Genomic DNA, 25,218 nt, shown 5'->3' with positions numbered 1-25,218 from the left:
ATTTGCATTTCTCTAATTACCAGTGATGATGAGCTATTTTTAATGTATTTGTTGGCTGCATAAATGTCTTCTTTCGAGAATTGTCCATTCATATCTTTCCCCCCACCTCATTTTTGATGGGATTTTTTTTTTCTTGTAAATTTGTTTCAGTTCCTTGTAGATTCTGGATATTAGCTCTTTGTGAGATGGACAGATTGCAAAATTTATCTCCCATTCTGTAGGTTGCCTGTTCACTCTGATGATAGTTTCTTTTGCTGTGCAGAAGGTCTTTAGTTTAATTAGATCCCATTTGTCAATTTTGGCTTTTGTTGCCATTGCTTTTGGTGTTTTAGTCATGAAGTCTTTGCCTATGCCTATGTCCTGAATGGTATTGCTGAGGTTTTCTTCTAGGGTTTTTATGATTTTAGGTTTTATGTATAAGTCTTTAATCCATCTTGAGTTAATTTTTATATCAGGTGTAAGGAAGGGATCCGGTTTCAGTTTTCTGCATATGGCTAGTCACTTTTCCCAACACCATTTATTAAATAGGGAATCCTCTCCTCGTTGCTTATTTTTGTCAGGTTTGTCAAAGATCAGATGGTTGTAGATGTGTGGTGTTATTTCTGAGGCCTCTGTTCAGTTCCATTTGTGTATATATCTGCTTTGGTACCAGTACCATGTTGTTTTGAGTACTGTAGACTTGTAGTATACTTTGAAGTCAGGTAGCATGATGCCTCTAGCTTTGTTCTTTTTGCTTAGGACTGTCTTGGTTATACGGGCTCTTTTTTGGTTACATATGAAATTTAAAGTAGTTTTTCCTAATTCTGTGAAGAAAGTCAATGGTAGCCTGATTGGGATAGCATTAAATTTATAAATTACTTTGGGCAGTATGACCATTTTCACAATATTGATTCTTCCTATCCATGAGCATGGAATGGTTTTCCATTTGTTTGTGTCCTCTCTGATTTCTTTGAGCAGTAGTTTATAGTTCTCCTTGAAGAGGTCCTTCACATCCCTTGTAAGCTGGATTCCTAGGTACTGTATTCTCTTTGTAGCAATTGCAAATGGGAGTTCACTCATTATTTGGCTCTCTGTTTGTCTATTGTTTGTGTATAGGAATGGTTGTGATTTTTGCACATTGATTTTGTGTCTGGAGAGTATGCTGAATTTGCTTATCAGCTTAAGGAGATTTTGGGCTGAGACGAAGGGGTTTTCTAAATATAGGGCCCTAGGATTTTTGGAATGGTAAGTAAGCATTGGTTTCAACTTAAAATCACCAGCTGCATTAGCTCCTAGTCATAAAGTCAGCTTGTCTATTGAAGTTTTGAATTCAAGCACTTACTTCTCTCTAGCTATGAAAGTACATTGAAAATCTGTTTAGTCTAGCCACCTTCCTTAATGATCTTAGCTAAATCATCTGGATGATTTCTACAGCATCTACATCAGCATTTACTGCTTTACCTTGCACTATTATGTTATGGAGAAAGCTTTCTTCCTTAAACCCCATGAATCAACCTTTGCTCACTTCCAACTTTTCTTCTGCAGCTTCCTCACCTCTTTAAAGAGGGTTAGGGCCTTACTCTGGATTAGGCTTTGGCTCAGGGAATAGTGTGGCTGGTTTGAGCTTCTATTCCAACCATTCAAACTGTCTCCATATCAGCAATAAGATGTTTGCTTTCTTATCATTTGTGTGTTCACTGGAGTAGCACTGTCAAATTTCTTTCAAGAACCTTTTCCTTGCATTTGCAGCTTGGTTAACTCTTTGGCACAAGAGGCTTAGCTTTTGGCCTATCTCAGTTTTCAAAATGACTTTCTTATTTAGCCTAATAATTTTTAGCTTTTGATTTAAAATGAGAGATGTGTGGCCCTTCCTTTCACTGGAACACTTAAAAGCCATTATAGGGCTATTAATGTGCATAATATCAATTTTTATTGTGTCTCAGGGAACAGGAAGACCCATAGAAAGGAAGAGAGAAGGGGAAGTGGCAGGTTGGTAGAGTATTCAGAACCCACATAAAATGTATTGATTAAGTTTTCTGTTTTATATGGGCATGGTTTGTGGTGCCATCCATAACAGATATAATAATAATGAAAATATTTGAAATATGTGAGAATTACCAAAATGTGACACAGAGAACTGAAATGAGCACATGTTGTTGAAAAAATGGTGCTGATAGATTTGTTTAATGCAAGGTTGCCACAAGCCTTCAATATGTAAATTTGCAATATCTGCAAAGTACAATAAAGTTAAGTGCAACAAAATAAGGTGTGCTTTTATATTTTATACTTGAAAATTGCTAAAAGAGTAGATCTTAAATGTCTCACAACAAAAACTGGTAAGTATATTAGGTGATGGATATATCAATTAGCTTATTTTAATCATTTGACAATGAATGTGTGTGTATGACAATATCACATTGCATACTATAAATACATACAATTTTTATTTGTCAGTTATAGCTTAATAAAGTGGAGAAAACAGGAGGTCATTTTGCTAAGAATATTCTTATAACCACATTTCAGTGACAATAAATGTCACTCATTTGTAGTCTATTATAACCTATTTTTCTTGCCCAAATATGCATACTATTCTGGTATCTTTCCATAAAATCTTTAAAATGCAAAAGCCTATATGCCTAACTTCTATCTAAAAAAATAAGGAATTTCTGGAAATGCTCTATACCTGGGACAAAGGGTCAAGAAGCATTTATGCATATGTATTGTGTTTTCAAAATTATTTTGCAGACTCTGCATTAAAAACTCTATTAAACATTGGTAAACTCCATGCTTCAGGTGCCAGGTGGCAGTTATGGTTGTTGTAAAATAAAGGATTAATGTTAAGAAATTGAAGGTTGGGGGGAAGTGAGTACATAAAATAAGAACAGATGCACAATCCTTAATTCCACAACTTCAAATTAAATGATCAGGCAGACATTAGTCAATGAGGAGAGAAAAATCAATGAGGTACAGTCTTCCTCATAAAGCGAGTGAGGCAAAATGGACTATTTTTCCTCTATTTTGGTGCTGTTGGAGTCCTGTTGATCTGCTGATGGTAATTTTATCAACTTTCAACATAGATTGATTTATTTAATCAGAGTCTGTGTTTTTCACATGCCTGAGGATATTGTCCAGTGCATAAAATAGGCAAGAAGCGTGAATGATCTTGATCAGAGGAAAAACATATGTATTATAATAGGAGTTGTTGATATTTATATTAATGTTTTGGCAAATGCACTTCTAGATGGTTCCGTAGGTGGTGATACATACTAGGAAATACACTGTTTTAAATTTTATATTTTGTTGTGAGAACCGGAAGGGGTTGAATCAGTCGAGTCAAAGAAAACATAAATTACTCATTAAGAAGAGTTTATTTTTGGTTATCAAACTGGAAACATAGATATGGTAAAGGAGGAAAGAACGGGCAGACTTGAAATTCTTGAGACTATAAGAGGGAGAGGAATCAGAAGACAGTCTGTGCAGAGGATAATGACTGAGGTCCTGTGGGGAAGAATTTAGTTCGAAGGTGTCAGGCTGGTGACATTCAGGGCATTGATATGCTTACTGTTTCCACCTGGCGTTTTTACTGAGCATAAAGCAAACATTTCCTTACCTGTCCTTCCTATTGACCTATCTGGAGGAAATCCAGCAGTGGGAGATGGTAGAGTTCACATTATATTGCACTTTATCGTATAAATCTTTTAATATTATCATTTTATGTCATAAACATTTTTGTTTTAAATGGTTGCAAAGAATATCATTATAAGATGATACCTTGTTTATTAAGTCAGGCCATTGTTGATAATCTAAAAGGCCAGCAGTGGACAGAATAATGGCTTTAAAAGGTATCTATCCTAATCCCAAGGAAGCTGAATATGTTAGTGAATATGTTAGGCTACATTGCAAAGGGGAACTAAGGCTGAAGATGAAATTAAGGTTGTTAATCATCTGACCTTAAAGTAGAGAGATTACCATGTATTATCTGGGAGGGCCTAATGTAATCACAAGGGTTATTAAACGTGAAAGAGAATCAGAGAAGTAGTAGGGACCTTGATGGCTTCAAAGATGGAGGAGGGGACATGAGCCAAGGGAAACAGGCAGCCTCTACAGAACAGAAACATTCAAGAAATTGTTCTTTCCTAGAGCTTCCAGAACAAAATCCCATAACTTCATCTTAGACCATTGAGATCTGTGTTTGATGTTGAACTGTGAAGTTTTAAATCTGTTATTTAAGCACTAAATTTTGCCTAATTTGTCACAGAAACAATAGAAAACTCATACAAAGTATCTTTTTAGCCAATATAGAGGCTTCCCAGATTTCAATCTAGACCTAATCTAATTTTCCTGGTACAGTAGTATTGTAAAATGTAAATCATTTCACTTCACAGCTCTTAAAACACTTAAGTGGTTGCAAATTGCACTTTAGGATAAAATTTAAACCCTTTATAAGGCATATAAGGCAATGCGATATCTAGTGTCTGCTTGCCTACTCTCTAAGGCCCCTCAAGCCATTCTTTTTTTCACTCTCTTATTCCATACTACTTTTCTTTAAGTTCCTTAAACAAGTTGAGTCCTTCATATCCATAAGTAGCAAGGCTTAGTGGCTAAGCACACAGACTCTAGAACCAAAGTGCTAGAGTCTGAATCTTTGCTCTCCTGCTTACTAGCTGTGTGACCTTGGACAAGTCTTCAATTCAACATCTCTTTCCTTGTCTATAAAATGCTATTAAATATATATCTATATTTAGAGAATGCAGAATAGCTCCTGGCACACAAGCACTATATAAGTATTGATATTGGCCAGGCATAGTGGCTCACGCCCAGCACTTTGGGAGGCCAAAGCGGGTGGATCACCTGAGGTCAGAAGTTTGAGACCAGCCTGGCCAACATGGTGAAACCCTGTCTCTACTAAAAATAGAAAAATTAGCCAGGTGTGGTGGTGAGTGCCTGTAATCTCAGCTACTCAGGAGGCTGAGGCAGGAGAATCGCTTGAACCAGGGACACGGTGGTTGTAGTGAGCCGAGATCATGCCATTCACTCTAGCCTGGGTGGCAAGAGTGAAACTCCATCTAAAAAAAAATAGTATTGATATTATAACATAAACAGGTATATTCTTAGAGGACTCTGCTCTCTGCCCTTTGCATAGCTAGCTCTTCCTCATCCATCAAGTCTCGTCTTGCAAGTCTCCCCAGATAGCTGTGTGTGGTATATTCCTTCCGCTCTGCTGTTCATTATCAAGTGCACTGTTACTTTCTTTCAAGGCACTTGTCACCATTTGAATTGTTTCTGCATTAAAAAAAATCTGTGTTAATTATTTATTTACTTATTTATACCACTATTATTTGCCTGTATTTGTGTTATGTATCAGTTGTGCTTCCTCCTTTATATCATACTTCCCGTAAGGGTAAGGATTCTATCTGCTTTTTAAATTTTCATATCCGTAGTACTAAACATGTAACTGTTTTATAGTGGGTGTTATTAGTTGTTCTGCCCTTCTTGGACATAGGATGCCTATCTTTACCAAACCTCTTGAAGTTAGAAAAGGCATGGTCTAGCCGATAGCAGAAATGACACTTATTTTCCAGGGTGAGGCTCTTCAGGGCTCTCTTCCCATAAAGAGAAAATGGAAAATCTTAAAGTAGTGTGTTGGCATGGAGGTGCCGCAAGACAGATGTACCCTAAAATGCTGAGTCACTGCATGGAGGACAGCTGCCTCACAGTTCTGGAGACTAGAAGTCTGAGATGAAGGTGTGGGTAGGCTTGGTTCCTTCTGATGGTCGTAAGGGAAGAATCTGTTTCAGGCCTCTCTCCTTGGCTTGTAGATAGCCATCTTCTCCCTGTGTATGTGTTTCTTCACCTAATTTTCTCTTCATGCTTGTCTGTCTCCAAATTTCTCCTTTGTAAGAGGATACTAGTCACATTGGATTAGAAACCCACCCCACTCCATTATGATCTTATCTTAATTAATTACATTTAAAACAATCCTATTTCTGAATAAAGTCACATTCTGAGGTACCAGGGGTTAGGGGTTTAAAAGATGGGTTTTGGGAGCCACAACTTAACCTATAATGGTAATGACTATATACACACATTGAAGGGATAAATAGGTGAAGATTTTTTTTTTTTTTTTTTTTTTAAAAGATCTTTGTAACTCTTTGCCTGGTATCTTTTACTGCATATTCTCCCTCATAACTGAACTTTCCAAAGAACTGAAGTGTGCCTCTTCAGGAGTCAAAAACAAAACCGAAAACATTTATGAGAGAAGCCTGCCCAGCATCTAGGGTTTCTTGTTTCTAAAGACTTTGTTCTTAACCATTATGTTTACCACCCTCTGCATTTCTATGACTAATGTTTAGTTGTTATCTCTTCTTCCATGTTTAATTATTGTTAACTTACTGAGTCTGAACTAAGGATGAGGACTTTGAATTCATTTACTAAGACTTTGGGCAAGTTTACTATGATATTTACTAACTATGGGCAGGTAATTTATCTTCTGGAATCTCAGGTTTTACATCTATAACAATGTAAAGACAGTAATATTCACATCACAGGATTTCTGTAAGGGTTTAAAAAAAGATAGCAAATCTAACATGTCTAGCACAGAGGCAGACACATGATGGATGTCAGAATGTTGACTATTAAGATTAACGACTAAAATTTATTGAGTACTTATTATGTGCCAGGAACTACACTAAATGCTTAATAAATATTAGCTGATTTAATCTTTACAACTAGCATGATGATGTTGGCACCTTTATTTCTCCTAAATTGAAACATTTATCTGAGGCACAGAAAGTTTGAGGAATCAATCCAATGACACACAAATAGTAAGTGGCACAGCCAGGATTTGAACTCATATGGTGTTTCTCTAAAGAACAACAACAACAACAACAAAAAACCATAAGCTTATTAAAAACAATATTTTCTAAAACCCAGAAATAACCAACAAAAACCTAAAGAACTCCTGAAACAGCTGCAGAAACCTTGGGAGGGGAAACACGTTTAGAATGCCAAGGTTTTGGCCTTAGAGGAACTTTTTGTTTTTATCCAAGTAGAGTTCTATGCTTTTGAAGTTAGAAATAACCTACGCTCTGACCTCAAGGAACATGGACTTTTACTCTCTGCCTTTCTATTAAAATTTTAAATCCAGGTCCCGTCTTCCAGGTAACTGCAGAAAGAGAGAAGAGAGAATAAATGGAGAGGCATTAAATTAAAATCACAGGAATTAACCATCTGGGAAAGGTCTCACTGTGGCAGAGCTAGCCTCAGGCAAAACTTTGAGGAGGAGATACCTACTGGTGGGTCCTGAAGGTCAGGGTTGTGAGGTTCTTTCCTACAGCTCCTGAGCATAACCCAGAGCCTGGTTGCACTTGATGAATGTTTGTTGAACTGATTTAAGCTGAAGTTTGTCTCTGTGTCTCTGTGACCTCCAGGCAGTCCTCTCTGTGCTGACATTTCTCATCTTCACCAAATTAACCTAGACCCAATTTTTCCTTGTGATATGAGTTTAAATTCCTGTTACTAGATAAAGTGTATCACCTCCTAAGAAATATGAACATCTTCACAAGGCAATCAGTGATTCTCAACATCAGACAGTTTTGTCCCTAGGGGACATTTGACAATATCTGAAGACACTTTTAGCTTTCACTACTGGGTATAGTGGTGTGCTCTATTTAGTGGATACAGGATAGGGGTGCTGCTTAATATCCTACCATACACAGGACAACTTCTCCCACCTCACACCCCAGCAAAGTAAGAGTTAAAAGTCAAAGAGTAGGACTGATATTTTAAAGATAAGTGACTTTTGAAGGCGGTGCCATAATAATCAGTTTCTTTTTTTGTTAAATCAGAATCCAGACAAGAGAAAGAATATGAGGTCCTCTGCGACCCCCCATTAATTTGATCCATGTGTCAATTGTGATTGAACTGAATAACTGACAAACCTAGTGTGGTTGTAACAGAGTAGGAGACAGTAGTAAGAATAGTTAAGAATTTATGCTTTTTAAGTAACATGATGTGTGTTCAAATCCCTGCTCAACTTATCCTAAGTTGTGTACTTTTGATTAATGTGTTTAGCTTTTCTGGGCTTCAGTCATTTCATTAATAAAATACAGATAAGTCTACCTCATCTGATAGTAGCAAGAATTAAATGTGCTAACATGTATGAAAGGTTTAGCTCTCTGCTAGACACATTTTAGAACTAAAAGAATATTAACTATATTAGTAATAATAATAGTAATAATAGCTAATATTAACAGCATGGTATATCAGAAAGAACACAAAACCCACAATTAGAAAATTTCAGTTTTCTCATCTGTAGTACTGGCATAATAATCTTGTATGGGAGTATAAAAACAGCTAATATTAATGGCAGCAATAATATTATCATGCATAATACTTACATCATAATACTGGCTGTACTAAGCAGTGTTCCAGGAATTTTACAAGTTTTAACTGACTTAATTTAATTGCAACTCTATTGTGTAGACAACATAATCATCACTGTTTTGCAGAAGAGGAAGGGTAAATGCATTCTAAGCTGTAAAAATCTCACAGAAATGTTGATTGCTATTACTATTCATGCATTTCAAAGTTTTCTCCCAACATTATGTCATTATTTCCATGTGACATCTCATGACACTCTTAGGGGCTATTTGATGTCCCTACTTCAAAGGTATTTACATCATTCCTGCAATATCTTTGTCCACTGAAAAATACGCATAGTAATTATTTAATGAGAGCAGAAATACTGCCAAATATTTCTCGCCATTAATGTTCTTCCTAATGTCAGAACCAGATCCAGCTCCTTACTATGTTACCCCATGTCCAGGTCCTGGCTCAAGCTGAGACTTCAGACCCAAAGGAGTCTTCCTATGAGAAAGCACATACAGGCCTCAAGTGATCCTTGCTAATTCAGGGATTGTGAAGAAAGGAGTGTGGATAACCTGGGATTTTGTGATGCTTTTGTTATTGCAGTCAGAAGGATCAGCACCCACCAGAGCCCCACTTCCAACTTGATTTCAGTTCTAAGATTTTTGGAGGAGGTGGGGAAAATAAATCTATCTCACTCTACTCAGATGATGTCTTCCAAGGTGACTCTCTTATGTTGTGGGTGGCTACCTGACAGAGATAATTAATGACCAGAACCCAGGTTCCTTGGTTTCCATGCTGGTGACATATTACACAGCTGTCAGACCACAGCTTTTTATTTTTTAAAATTTTATTTTAGAAATGGGGTCTTGCTGTTGCCCAGGTTGGAGTGCGGTGACACCATGATAGCTCACTGTAGTCTTGAACTACAAAACTCAAGTTATTTTCCTGCCTCAGCCTCCTGAGTAGCTGCGACTACAGGCATGAGCCATGGAGCCTGGCCCATAACTTCTGATTTGACACATTGTTGCACTGATTTTTCTGGAAGTTGTTTTGTGGGTGAATTCTGTGACTCGGCAAGAAATTATCTGCCAGATCTGAGCAAATGTAGCCTAGCTCTTGGTGGAAGTGGAAATAGTTTTCTTTTTTTTTTCACTCTGTAGGTCCAGGAGAAAGTGTTGCTTACACTTCCTTTGAAAGCTGAGAAGAAAGTTGTACTGATGTTATTTAAAAGTATTGTGAATAAAGTGAGTGATGCTTGACTCAAGACAGAGAGAAAATTTTACTATGCCAACTTTTAACATTCTTTGCACACTCTAATTTGATATTTCCTTAATTGCTTAATGTGGCAATAATGCATTTTCCTCTCTCATTTTCTTATTCAAGAAGCAGTCATAGATTAGAAGACACTTCTGGGAATCTAGCTTCATTACCATATATTGTCTCCGATTGTAGTTGATATTTTTAGCAGGATTTCTATTAGGAAAGAAAATATATTGAGATGAAAAGAAAATATAAAGCCATATAATTATAAATCTAGAAAGGTATATATGTTTTATTCTTCTAGTAACATCTATGTTTTTGCTCTTCCTCTGACATAGATTATTACACATTTTTCTGATGTATATTCTAATGCTGAATCTCTTCTTTTGTTTTAATCTGGAATGATGCTGTCTTCACGAGCAAGGTCAGAAATATTGCTAAAGGGGCATACTTAATTTTAAATAAATATATTTTAAAGACTTTGAGAAGATTTTCCTTGTTGTTGGCTTTCCTTCAATTTCAGAAAATATATTGATTTTCAAAATATAACATACAATTTTGCGTCAATGTTTAAATAAGAGAGTTGAATATTTTTTTCTTCTGAATTGATAGTGTCTAATGTCAGTTTAGGATTTGTTGGTTTAATGGTAATTTTCAAATTCTACTTTTGGTGTATGGTTATTGTACAAAAAATTGTTTTGCCTATAATTTGTTCCAGATAATAATCCCTGATATCACACCAGGAAACTTCTGTGTAATGTAAATTTCAATGTTAAATTATTTATTGCATATAAATTTTCTATCTGAAGGGGATCAACACACTGAGTGCACTAATGCTAGTTTAATAGAAAGTTAATGGCTTATTCCGACTTATTTTGCAGGAACAAAGGGACATGCTAACCTTGATGACAGTGTTCAATTAGCCAAATGCCTAGGGAATAGATTTTCTATAGTCCACATTAAGTCTACAGAACTACAAAGGTGGCAACTTCTTCCTAAACCATATTTCTTATTGGATTTTCACCATTAAACCTGCGGAGATATGGAGCTGAAATAAGTAACACACTTAAGTGAATAGTGGTCTTCTGAGACAGGTTGTCTATTCAGAAGTGAATGCCTAATACTAGCATGTTGTTCAGGCTCAGGAAGTGTACACAGTACAATGCCTTAGAGAGATCGTTGCTCTACTTTTTTAGCTTGAAAAGTAACTCTGAGAGGGAAGTGTGGTGCCTAGTGATGCAGATTCAAGTTTCAACAATGACTCCACTACATTTTGGTAAATCAAAAAGCAAACAACTACCCAGCCAGGCAAAATTCTCCACAGCTTCTTCAGTGTTTAAGCCATGACTCCGGTTTCATAAAAATTAAAAACTCCTGCTCATCAAAAGACATTGTTAAGAGAACAAAAAGCAAATAAGATTAATTGTACATTTTGTAAATCATTTGTCTAATAAAAGACTTGTTTCCCAAATATATAAAGAACTCTCAAAACTCAATAAGAAATAAAAATAATAAAAAACGGAGAAAAATATTTGAAGAGATTCTTCACCAAAAATTTATGGATGGAAATACGTACGTGAAAAGACATCCAACATCATTAGTTAGCAGGAAAATGCAAATTAAAACCATGAGATACCACCATATACCTATCATGTGTACCATTCAGGAAACCGATCACACGAAGTTTTGTGAGGATGTGGAGCAACTGGAACTGTCACAAATTGTGATTGGAAATGTAAAATGAGATGACTATTTTAATAAACTGTTTCTTAAATAATTATACAAATATATAATGCATATTTATGCACACATATGTGTGTATACACATATAAATACACACATGTGTACACATACACATACATTTTGTATACATACATGTGTATGTATATAAGTATATGTATATACTAACATTCAGACATTCTACTTTTGAGTTTTTTATGCAAAAGAAATGAAAGCATATATCCACACATGACTTACATACAGTTGTTCATAGAAACTTGATTAGTAATAGCTAAAATTGGAAACAGCCTAAATATCCTCCAACAGGTAAATGTAAATCAAGTGTGATGTAGCCATATAATGTAATACTACTCAGTAATAAAAAGGAATGAATTATTAATGTGGGTAACAACAGTAGTAATTTTAAAAATAATTATGCTGTGTGAGAAAAGCCAGACAAAAAAGTACATGCTGTATGATTCCATTCATACAACATTCCAGAAAATGCAGACTAATCCAGAGTTATGGAAAAGACATCAGTGATTGCCTGGAGACTAGAACCCAGGGAAGAATAGGAAGAGGAAATTACAAAGGGTCACAAGGACACTTATTTGAGATAATGAATATCTTGATTATCGCTGTGGCTTCATTGGTATACACAGATGTCAAAACTTATTAAATTGTACATGTCAAACATATGCAGTTTATTATATGTCAATTATACCTCAATATGAATATTATAAACAATAAAGAAAGATCTTTAAGAAATCCCCATCCAGGAGCTGAGGGGAGGGGATATTGGGAAGTTTGTTGCTCAATGGGTATCAAGTTTCAATTATGCAAACAAAATAAGATGTAGAGATCTGCCGATCAACACAGTACGTATCAACAATACTATACTGTTGGTATTATAGTAATAGGGATTATACACTTAAAATTTTGAGGGAATATCTTGATATTAACTGTTTCTCTCTCTCTCTCTCACACACACACACGCACACACACACAAACACAGGGAACTTGGAGGTGATGGATGTATTTATCACCTTGACTGAGGTGATGGTATCATGGGTGCATGCATAAGTTCAAAGTTCATCAAATGGTATATATTAAACATATATATTTTTAAAATCAGGTATACATCAATCAAGCTATTTAAAAATAACTCATTACCCTTTTTAAAGACACAATTTAACAATATGTGATTCTGAAGAAAAGAGATCTTTCCACTCCCTTACCAATTAGACATATAGCCATCTTTCTGGTTTCTTACCTTATCTCTCTTGCATGTCTCCTTATTATTTTCTTAGTTTCTTACTCTTTTTTTCTTTTTTTCAAGACAGAGTCTCACTCTGTCACCCAGGGTGGAGTGCAATGGCACAGTCATAGCTCACTGCAGCCTTGACCTCCCAAGCTCAAGCGATTCTCCCACCTGAGCCTCCCGAGTATCTGGGACTACGTGCGTGCCACCATACCCATTTTTTTTTCTTTTTTACTTTTAGTAGAGATGAGGTCTCACTACACTGCCCAGTCTAGTCTTGGACTCGTGACCTTAAGTGATAGTCATGCCTCGGCCTCTCAAAGTGCTGGACTACAGGTGTGAGCCACCTTCTACTCTCTTTTATTGGTATTCATTTGTTTAGTCATTCTATGCATAATTATTGAGCACATTCTCTGTGCCAGGCACTGTTGGAACTTCTGGAGATTCATTGGTGAACAAAATACAGTGACCTCCCCAATGAAGCTAATGTTCTTGAGGAAGATAGGTATTGATTCATTATACAACAAATTACTTGGAGGCGTCTTTACAAAGTTATATAAAAGAGAAGAACAGGGTGCTGTAAGGAGAGTTACAAGAACCTAATCTGGCCTGCAGGGTATTGAAGTCTTGCTTGAGGAAATGACACTTGATATAAACTTCTTGAGAGGACATATGAGTTCCATTACTGAGTCAAAGCCCATCTCGAGGTGGTTGCCTGATATATGTGCTTTTGGTTTGTTTGTTTGTTTGTTATCAAGTGTTTTCTTTTTTAGTTGACACATAAAATGTGCATATATTTGTGGGATACAGAGTGATATCTTGATACATGCATACAATGTGTAAATGATCAAATCAGGGTAATTAGAATATCCATCACCTTGAAGACAGAGTGAAGTTTGAATGCTTATATATATATTTTTTAAACAGACCATTTCCTTGTACTAAATGAGTTAAATATTTTGTTAGTAGTTTGTTTTCCACTTTTCAAGTTAACCTTTGAATTCTTAAAGCACTATTTAACAACAGCAACAACAAAACCAGTCTAGTAAGATTAAAGTCACTTTTTTTTTTTTACATTTTATCTTGCCTTTAAAAAGAAAATCTACCATAAACCCACAACAAAAGGTACTAATTGAAGAAAGATAATTGTACAAGAAATGTTCACCCTATTTTAAAAGAAGAGTGCTTAAATTGCTTGTTCACTTCTGATGGTTACATTAATTGATTATTATTTTTCTTTGTGGATTGATATTTTCATTTAACATAACCTATTTCCCACTAGACCTCCAGAAAGGTGGTACTTGAGAATCAAAGTGATCATAGTAGCTTAGACTCTCTGAATACAGTGAATCTTCTCAAACTCAAGCTTTTTTGACCAGTTGGCCATCTTCCTTGAGCCAATGCTCTTGCATTTGGCGGCTTGATGAAGCAGTTCCTGGATATAATTTTTTCCTCATTTAATCTGCTTGGATCCATGTCAGATGTTTTCCAAATAAATTTCAATTAATATTTACTTGGGATCAGTGCTCTATATTTGAAATGCCTGTTTAAAAATCAGAGCTAAAGCTATTTTAGATATGACAACATAATACATGTAATAATGTATTTTTATAATTGCCTCTAAAATATTATTTTTCTTTTTTTTAGCATTCTTAGATACACACTCTCAAGTTGTAATTCGTCAGAAAGATAAGGTTACAGAACACTTTTGCTGTGTAAGTTCTGCAACAAATTTTGGCCAAAAGCAATAAAACCAGACTTGATCTGAAGATGGACATCAAAGAAAGCAAGGACCCTTATTTAATACAGAATGATGTCATGTGGAATTAGACGTTACTTCTCTATTACCAAGGAGAAATAAAAAATCTTGATAAAAGTCTGTGACCATCAAGGGGGTTGGAGATGAGAAATAGCTGCAGAGATTTTTCAACCCACACAAGTTTTCTTAACTTTTCCCTCCTAATGAGATTCTGATATGCTTTCCTAGAAGATATCTACTTCATTGCCCTTATGAAGTACTCCCTTGCCCCCTTAAATGCTTTAATGAGCCTCTGTTACTAAAAGAGGTAACTTTCTTAGTACCCAATCATGTTGGATGGTGAAAAAAGGGATGTGAACAGATGAACTAGGGCATGAACATAGAGGGATGACCAAGGTGCAATTTAGCAATTGCAGCTCTGGCAGCATAGTTCTTCACTTGGGGAGCTTTGAAATGTTGTAATGCCTATTCTGAGCCCCTGAAATTCTGATTTAAGTGGCCTGGAGTGGGCCCAGGTATTGGTAATTTAAGAAGTTCCCTTTTGATTTCCACTGTGCAGTCAGGGTTGATAATCAATGTTATAAATTAATCATTATCCTATTGTTCAGATTTTAAATGGAGGTTTTCCTAGTTTTTGTGTTCAACTGTTTCCAAACAAGACATTCTTCTAAGTGTCCTTCCCTTTCAGTTCTCAAGTATAAAATCCTTCCTAGACCAAAGGAAAGAACTTCGTAAACCTCTTGCCATCACTATGGACACTGGCACAAGTACCCTGTTGGTAACTGCCATGAGGCTGAACAAATGCTAAGTCCACACACCCCTAAGGGCTGCAGTTTGAATAATGCCAAGCAGAGTGGCCCGGCCAAAGACGTTTTTCTGAATGGCTAGTCTTTATCAAGGACTTTTGTTTATTGAAGACAGATGACATTTCTTTTGTCACAGCCTTAAGATGCTTAGAAATTTGGGGGTGAAGATGTCTATAAGTTTACCTTATAAAGCTATAGCTTTGGATGCTGATGGAACATTAGTGGGAAAGAAATATCATCAATTTTATGCACATTTATAAGTTAGGAGTCCAAGAAACCGAGCTAAGTGCAGCGTGATGGAGAGAGTTATGGCAACCAGCTCAGAAGGATCACAGCGCAGTGAGTGTACAGAGCATGGCTGGGAAAAATGAGACCGGGGTTTCATTGTGACTGTGCCATAAAAAGACTCATTACCTTGAAAAGTTCCTTCAACTTTTGGTACTTTCTTTTCCTTCACCAAAAGGGTTGTGGGATGGGATTACATGATACCCAAGGCTTTTATATCTCTAATATTATATAACCCTTCAAAAGCTGCTGGTGGATATTTATTGTAAATATATGAAAGACGTTGGAAGAAACAGGAATTTTTTATTTGTTTAAAATGGTCATAAAATGTTAGAGCTATAATTTAGTCAGTCACACATTTAGTGACCGTGAACAAAGGGCTACATGAAGGTTGGAGGTTGAGGATCAAAAGAAATCAATTATGATCTTTGCCTTTCCCATGCTGGCACACCATGAAAGGGCAGAGAAAATTATACTAATGACTGATAAAATAATTCAAAAGAATAATTTAATAGAGGTGTGAGGCTCAACAGGAAAATCAGAGGGAGAGGAAAAAGTCATTCGGATCCTTTTAACATCACTACTAAGAATGAGTTTACAAAATCTGGTTTTCTTCTTTGGACTTGTTGAGAAGACATTTTGGTTGTGTGGTAGACTTTTATATCTTCTTTGGTTGTAAGCCCTGTGGTGTTAGCTGGGCACCTGTACTGGCTGGTTACACCGTACGTGCTGCATTTGACAAATTGTAGAATAGAAGTTATTGTTGGTATTGTTTTCAAATGCACTCCATCCAAGAGCAGCATTAGCAATGGCCTGATGCCCGCTGTATAGATTTGTCATCTTATTATGAGGAGCAAAGCCATTTGGCTGTGCCTCACTCTAGGGCTCTTCGCTGCTCTGCACTGTATTCTCAAATTAGGAGTGCATAATCCTGCCAACGTGTTCAGATGGCACTTTCACAAGTTGCTCGGGCTGTAATCGGGATGTGGTGATAATCAGACTGCCGTCTGGATGGACATCCTGCTGCACTTCATACAGCTCCTCTCTCATGGTGACAGCCACGGAACACTGGGTCAATGAGCTCCATCACTGGGGCATGATGACAGTGCCAGGAAGGATAACAAACAGACTCTACCCACAGAAGCTGGTGGTGCTTGTGAGTGCCAAGAGGAACAGATTGTACTACAGAGGGTGTTTAGGAAGGCCATTAGGGCAACTTAAGTTATCAGAAGACCGTGACAGGAGACTTGTGATGCACAACAGTGATAGGCTTAGGTAGTGAAAAGACAAAGAAGTGAAGTTGGCCACAAAGTCAAGATGAAGATAGCAAATGACATATTCTGTATTTGAGTTTTGTGTCAATGTTAAGAACTCATAGAAATTATACACATTGCTGAAAACCACTCTGAGGCAAGAAGGAATATAATGTCTGTATAAGAAGTCCCTTCTCCTGGCAGGGCTATTCAGGGTTATTCCAGCTAATGGGGATAGCTAGGTGTGGCATGCAGGAGCAAACATCACACACAGGGAAGTGGTTATGACACAAGTTTGTGATAAATAGGAAGCTGTCAAAGGCCTTATCCAGAGCTTGTGGTTGTAGCCAGCTGAGACCCAGTGTATGCTCACTTCTCAGCTGATGCCTGAGGCTCAGACATGAGAGCAGAATGTCCATAGACTTGTATGGTATTAGCTCCAAAAGGCTGGAATCTGAATCCTGTTGAGATTATAAGACAGAAGATGCAAATGAATTCTGGAGGAATCAGAATTAGTACTCCTTCTTCATAAGGCTTTAGTTCATCTCTTAGCTCTGGATCTGAGAAACCCTCTGTGTGCTTCAGAGAGTGAATTCTGAGCAGATGACTTCACAGCCAAGATACTGATCCAGGTAACTATGTGAGTATTTTTATTAAGAGATGACAGAATTTACCATGATGCTAACTTTGAAATTAAGGAATCATAGAATGTTAGATTTGGAGGTTAATCAGACACACATTCAGTGAACAGTTATTGTGAGCAAAGGGCTGTGTGAAGGGTGGGAGTTGAACATAAAAATGACCCAAATATGGTCCCTGCCTCCTGATGATGGAAAAACTGTGACTGGAAACCAAGATTTTTTCAGGGGAGTCTGTGAACATGACCATCACATGGCCACTAATTGGACATTATGGACTTTCAGAAGTCATAGTCATTCACTATATTATACCTTAAGTTTGTATTGAATGCAGTCATTTTATTTTATTATTTTATTTTGTGAGACAGAGTCTCACTGTCACCCAGGATGGAGTACAGTGGTGCGATCTCGGCTCACTGCAAACTCCACCTCCCAAGTTCAAGTGGTTCTCCTGCCTTAGCCTCTTGAGTAGCTGGGATTATAGGCACATGCCACCACGCCTGGCTAACTTTTGTATTTTTAGTAGAGATGGGGTTTCACTATGTTGGCCAGGCTAGTCTCAAACTCCTGACCTCAAGTGATCCGCCTGCCTGAACCTCTCAAAGTGTTGGAATTAGAGGCATGAGCCACCAAGCCCGACCTCAATGCAGTCATTTTAAATGGAATTATTTTGTTTGTGATTGATTAAGCTCAGATATCCTTATTGAGTCACCATCTGGATGATGCAAAACAAAACGAAGCTGTATTAGGTGTTATACTATATTTTTCAGTGTAAGGACCACCCTAGCTTGTCTATATCCGAGGCTTATTTCCTCACTTGTTAGGAACCCTATTTGAACAGGTTACTCTTCATGTTAGTTAGAGCCTTGCTGTTAAAAGTATCATCCCTGGACAAGCAACATTGGTGTCACTAGAGAGATAGTAAGAAAGGTGAAAGCTTTTGTCTCGACACAGACCTACTGAATCACAATTTGCATTTTAACAAGACTCCCTCGTGATTTCTATGCCCAGGGAAGTCTCAGAAGCTCTCCCTTAGAGTCCCCCCTAACTCTAGATTTGTAGTTCCAGATACCAACTTTATACATCTGGATAAATCATAGGCACCTCAAACTTATCCCACTGGAAATGGAATTTATAATCGTTCACCTAAATGACTCTTTCTTTCTATGGATATTTTTCTCAGACCGTTCTCCAAAATAATCTTCCTATATTTTGAACTCAGCTGATGGCATCACTCCTCTACCTAAGCCTAAGCTCCAAACACCAGGGTCATTCAACTCTGTCCTTTCTTTGCACTTTCCACATGCAGCAAATTCAATGGGATTGAGTCTGTCTCAGAAATACCTCTCTAGCATGCCTGGGACTCCATTCCCACCTTATTCTTTTGGTTCAGCAACAGTCTTGTTTTTCAATGTTTCCACTATTCTCTCCCTCCATTTCCAACCCATTCAATATCTCTTTGAAAAATATTTTCATTTTTTCCAACTGTGAGTAATTAGCCAAAACTGCTATAGATGTTTTGTGAAAGCAGTAGTCAGTATGTGTTTGTTTTTTGTTTTCTGTTTTTTTTTTTTTTTTTTTTTTTTCCTCCCAGGGCCTACCTTTATACACTTTCCACCATCCCAATTCCCTTCCACATATACACACACCTTTTCATCTGTTTAAGATTCAAGTTAGAGTAGAAAAGCAATTGCTAAGTCAGTTACACTGGAAATTGCAAATTTGTCTCTTTTGCTCTAAAACAATCAGAATATTTCAATCATGGTTGTACCATTATATTAATAGAAATAAGTTTGGTATACCTCTGAACGTAGAAGTTTTAATAAAACAGAATGATATTTTCTGACCAAAAGAAAGCCCCAAATAGTAACTTTTCTGTGTCTTCGTTTTGGAAGAGAGGTTTTTGAAAAATCACCCAGGCTTAATAACATTTTAAAAATGTAGTTATTCATTTAATAAATTTTAATATGTGAATGATGAGCTATTACTGAGGGCAATACATTTAGATTTTTTTCCTGAAGAAGTTGTGTAATGTGTTACATGTATGTCATTGATTTTAATTTTAAAGTGATTTTTCAAATTCTTATAAGGCAAAAATAACAATATAGTGCTCCCTGGGATATCTTGAGGGGGTTCTTACATAAATTATGCTACTTTTCTAGCTGTGATTTACCTACAGTTTTCAGCTGAACCTCCTTTTTGTATGAAACATGTACTGGAGGAATTATGTTTATTGCATTACAGGCTTCAGAGGAGAAAAAAGCAGAAATGGTTCTCTTCACTTGGCATGTCAAGGATTTTATCCACTCCATCTGACCTTTTCACCTTCTCCATGTAAGTCATGTCTATAATTCTTACCTGTAATGACAACATTGGTTTATTTTCTTTCTGTATGATATCTGATTTTAAATGGTTCTTTTCTTGCTTAAGTTTGGTGCCTATTTATTTATCTAATGAAAAACTGCACCCTTTATTGTGGCTTTCACATATTAATGTTTAATGCGGTGAACATGAAAAATATATCAAAGGTATTGCTTGCGATAAAACCTGAATCAGAGCCTGATCTGCTCAATATGGACACTAATGACTCCACGGTGGTTTTGTGAGGCCAGAGTGCTTGCTCCACAAGATTTTTAGCCTCAAGCTGAAAACCTTGGCCAAATGAGTTCAGCACATCCCTCAGGATTTATTATATTAAGCTGGCTGACAACGAGTAAGGGACGGATTTGTTCAGACCAAAAAGGGCACACTGTTCCAAAGCAGTTAAAAGTAGCCAAACGCTCCCTACTTCAAATCTCTATTTCCACTTGGCAGGCCTTTTTTCTGCTTTAAACCTAAGTGAAATTCCAATTTCCGTCATACATTTATCATTTTCTAACTGAGAAAATACTTTTGTGTTCTTTCCCTATAATAATGCCTTTTATTTGCATAGCAATTTGCCATCTGCACAGTTTTCACTTCCGTTATTCTGTTTAACCCTCATAATAACCCTGGTAATTATTGTCTTATTGTTCTCATTTTTGTAGAAAATGGAGTTGAGGCTCCGAGAGCATAAGTGATTGTCCAAGGTCACACAGGTGGTACTTAAAGTCAGAACTCAAACCCAGGTTTTTTGACTCCAAGTATAGCTAAGGACTCTTGAATACAGACCATTTTACAATAGTGTGAGATGTCTTCACCATACAAATTGTAAAAGGTTTTCAGAATTTCTTTAGAAAGTGGATTGAAACACAGGAACATATTTGTCATGAGTGTTCTTCTTTCAACTAGACCCAACAGTGAGTTGTTTCACTGTTTTCCCTCACAGCATTCTCATTTTTCATTCTATATACACGATGCAGTGTTCATTACATTTGACAGTATTTTGGGAAAACTTGTTTTTAATATTAAATATTGCACTAGTGAATATTCAAGGGGCTTATGCCTGGCTTTGTTGATAGCCTGCTGTGTGACCTTGATAAGGTTACTTAACCTTTTTTATGTCTTTGTAAATTTAGGGTAAAATCTTTCTCTTACTTGGCAATGTTAATGCATAATTAATTAGTGCTACTAGAATGAAATCAGTCTTTGCCATTAAAAGCAAGGGAAATACACCACAAAATATTACCCCAGATAATCACTGAGGCTCATTGCCCCGAGCCCATGACTACAAATTTGGAGCTGAGATCCATTTGCTGTCGTTGATGACAGTAGGTAGCACAATGAGGAACCAGAACTATTTTTACCATCTTGTGCCCCTCCCGATACATCCCAACACATAAAGACACTCCAAGAGTGAATCTAAGAGTTTTCTTTGTGCTCAGTCTTTCAATCTTTTCTATAAGTTGGTATTTTATATATGGTATACATGTTGAAAAATGTCAGTCTTCTCAGAGGGACATAATTACAGTTTTTGCTATTGTTATTTCGTCGTTTTTGGTCAGGTAATTGATGGTTTTATAGAGGTGCTGTTGGTAGTATTATTTATTGTTAGTGAAATACCTTAATTAAAGAATTCTCAGCAGACAGAGCCTGTTCCAACCTGGAAGTCGTTTGGAAATACCTTTTTCCAAAGTGCTGTTCTAGCTTCTTGTTGGGTAGGAAGATATTGCAGAAATTGTAGTAGTGAAGTTAGGGACTGAGATCATATGAATTATTGTCTTGATTTTAACTGATAAAGAAACTAAGAAACTAAGGTTAAAGAATATTTTTACATATACAGAGATAATAAATGTCAGAATCAGAATTTAAATTGAGTTTTGTCTGATGACAAAGCCCTTTCGAAAGATAAAACAGAATAAAAACAAAGCAAAACAAAAAATAGAGATAGTCACAGGTTTTATGGAAGGTCAGCGGGCAGGGTGGCTTATCTGTGTACATTGCTGGCAGATGTTCACAGTATGTCACATTTTTATCTAAGCTGAGTCTAAAATGATGAGTAAGCATTGAATAGGCCATGAGAAGAGCAAACATTTGGCATTGTCTGTCTTTTCATTTTGGCCATTTTGATTGGTGTACAGTGGCATCACATTGTTGCTTTAATTTGCATTTATTGGAGGAAAAGATTGATTGCAATTTTGTATGTTTATTTGGCTCTTTTGTGAAATGTCTAATGTCTTTTGTCCATTTTTTCAATTGAGTTGTCTTTGTCTTATGGCTTTGTAGGTATTTTTCATATATTCAGTATATGAATTCTTTGTTGATTATGTTATATTGCAAATATCTTCTGCATTCTCAGTTGCTTTCACTTTCTTAGCAGTGTCTTTGGATGAATAGGCATTCTTCATTTTAATACAGATCAATTTATCTTTTGTTCCTCTTTGGCTACTGATTTTTGTGTTCTGTTTAAGAAAATATAGCTTACTTTAAGGGCATAATGATGTCTTCCTCAGGAAATGTTACTGTTTTAACATTTACACTTATATATGTGATCCTTCTGAAAATAAATGTGTGTGGTGGCAAGTTGTAATATAGATACATTTTGGATATATATTATGTGTACAGATACACAACTAGATCCAACACCGTTTATTGAAAAGATAGTTCTTTCCACATTTTCACTGCACTTCCAGTTTTAAATAAAGCAGACAACTGTGCACAGTTGTGTTTCTGCACTCTACTCTGTTTTATTTGTTAGTTTATCTATCATTGCTCCAGACCATATTCTGTATTAACTGGTACTTCTTAATACACGTTGTTACCATGCGGTTTTATTCTTCCTTAAGTTTGCTTTGTCTTTCTAAATTACTTTCATTTCTATATGAATTGTTACAACTTCTTCTACTTACACACACAAACCTTTATAGACTCACATACAGAGATTTGCTGGTATTTTGACTGGAATTAGTTTGAACTTCTAGCTTAGTTTTGAGGGAATTGATGTCCTTACAATACTGAATCTTCCAATGAATGTTCATGGCATATCCCTCCATTTACATAGATCTTCAATATTTCTTAATAATGTTTTATAGTTTTCAGTATTTTTTTGCACTTTTTTTGGTTAAATTACCTCTTATGTGCAGTCTTATGCCACTTTCTTTTGATTCCCCTCTTACTTGTGCTCTGATTTGCAAACTGTCTAAATATTTTCCTACTTAGAGTGGGCTCTCTTTTTCTGGGGGTTATTTTATGTGTATTCTTCTATGCTCCACCCCTTCTCTCTTTTGTGTTCTGTGAAGTCTCCGCCCTTCTCTGAATTACCTTAGTTTCTGAAGCTGACTCTGCTTATTAGATGTTAACTACCATACTTAGATGTAAGTTGAAGTCTGTAGTATTCTCTTTATCCTAGAAACTCTGTAGTTATGCATTGTGGGTGGTTTCATTTGCTCTCTTTTTTTGGTCTGTAGAGTGTTTTGGAGGAAGTATTGAAATACAGATGTTTGCATTCACTATTACCCTATTGAAAACCAGTGTCTCCGTTCCATTTCTTCTCTCTTTGCAAACATCCAATACTTCCTCTAGCCTCTTTTCTCTCAAATAATAATCCTTAATGTTTCATCATTACATTAAAATGTAATTCATCAGAAGAGAGTTACTACATATTTCTCCACCAGTCTTCTCACTGGTACTGACATACTCTCATTTCCTTCCTGTTACAAAGGATGAACAGTTCCTGCTTCTGTCTAAGAGCAAACCATACAATTATGCATTTCACCCACTTTCTAGTCAATTAGTTTGCAAAATCTCTTAGCTAATCCTTCTTGTCTTCAGTGTCATTTTCTTTTATTTATTGGAAATTAACTTTTAGAATACAAACATGCTTCTCTTTTATAAATAAACAACAAAAAAGAAACAAAACAAGAAAAAACTCTTTTGCTCTCACTTTCCTCTCCACTTACTGCCTCTTTATCTTTATTGCTAAACTCTGAATATTCTTTTATTCTATTTCTTCTCTCAATCTATCTTAAACTCACTTGGCATAAGATTTTTATTTTCATCACCCCTCCAAAATTGCTTTCTTCATAGCCTCAAGTGCCATCCAGTTGCAAAATCCAATGGGTATTGTCTCAGTACTCATCTCACCCAACCAATCAGCAGGATTCAGCACAGCTGATCACTTTCCACTTCTTGAAGCAAGTTCAATTGCTTTTTAGAACCACTGTCTCTTGGTTCTCCCTCTACTTCAATGCATGCACCATCAAAATCTCATTTTTTTTCTTTTTCCTTTTTATCTTTTTAAATTCTAATAAATGGAATGCCATAGGGCTCAGTGCTTTGAGCCTTCTTTTATTTTATATCAACATTTATTGCTTAGTTTCTCATCTGCTCCCATGGTTTCAAATGACACATAAATGCTACAACTCTCAGAGTTATGGACTCATGAAGGCTAGACTCATATAAACAATTATCTTCTGACCTCTACCCATGGAGATTTAATAGGAATTTCAAACTTAAGATGTCCAAGATAAATTTTTCGTCTGCCCCAGATCCTGCTGTAATCTTCCTTGATTTAGAAAGTAGCAACTCCAGTCTACTTGGTGGTGCTCAGGTCAAGACTCTGGAGGCATTACTGACTCCTGCATTCAATCCGTCAGCAACTTCTGTTTGTTCCACCTTTGAAACACATCCATATTTACTATTTCCACTACTACCACACTATTCCAAGCAACTGCTATTTTGCTTTGAAATTATTGTAGTAGTCTCTAACTGACTGCCTTCTTCACTTTTGCCTCCTACAATCTATTATCCTCACAGTAGCCTGATTGATATTTTAATATAAAAGTTATACTATGTAACTCCTCAGTTCAAGATCCTCTAAAGGCTTTTCATTCTATTTATTATAAAATTCAAGATCATCCCACAGCCTTCCCATTTTGGCTCCTGCTGTCTCTATGAATTCATCTTCGACCTCATTTCCCCTTGATCACTGAGCTCCAGGCACACTGGCCTTCATTCTGCCCTTCAGTCACACCAGGCATACTTGGCTTCAGAACCTTTGCGTTTTATATTCTCTTGGTTTATCATGCTTTTCTAGAGACATCATCATGAATCATAACTTCACTTTATTCTGGTCCCTGATCTAATGTCTCATCATAGAAGTTGAAGAGGCCTTCCTTGACCATCTGCATCTACCTAATTAACACTCCTTACAACTGTTCCTATCTATGCTTTTACATGCATAGAATTTATTGCCACTTGGTGTACATGTGTGCAAGTGCTGTGTGTGTCTATCTGTGTGTGTGTGTGTGTGTGTATAAAAGCAAGAACAGTGCTGTCAAAGAGTAAGAACTTAGTAAATATTTGTTGGATGAATAAAATTGCTTCATTGAAATGTATATATTTTCATTAAATTTTAAAATGTTGTAATTTGAAAATGCACATTTACCAATCTATGTGTGGTGTTTTATGAACTAGATTCATTTTTATTTGGGCTGGACTGAGTAAAACCACTAAGATCCAATAGAAACTG

The sequence above is a fragment of the Chlorocebus sabaeus genome, chromosome 13 (genome assembly GCF_047675955.1).
Source record: "Chlorocebus sabaeus isolate Y175 chromosome 13, mChlSab1.0.hap1, whole genome shotgun sequence".
Classification (NCBI taxonomy): Eukaryota; Metazoa; Chordata; class Mammalia; order Primates; family Cercopithecidae; genus Chlorocebus; species Chlorocebus sabaeus.
This window is presented reverse-complemented; position numbering follows the sequence as displayed.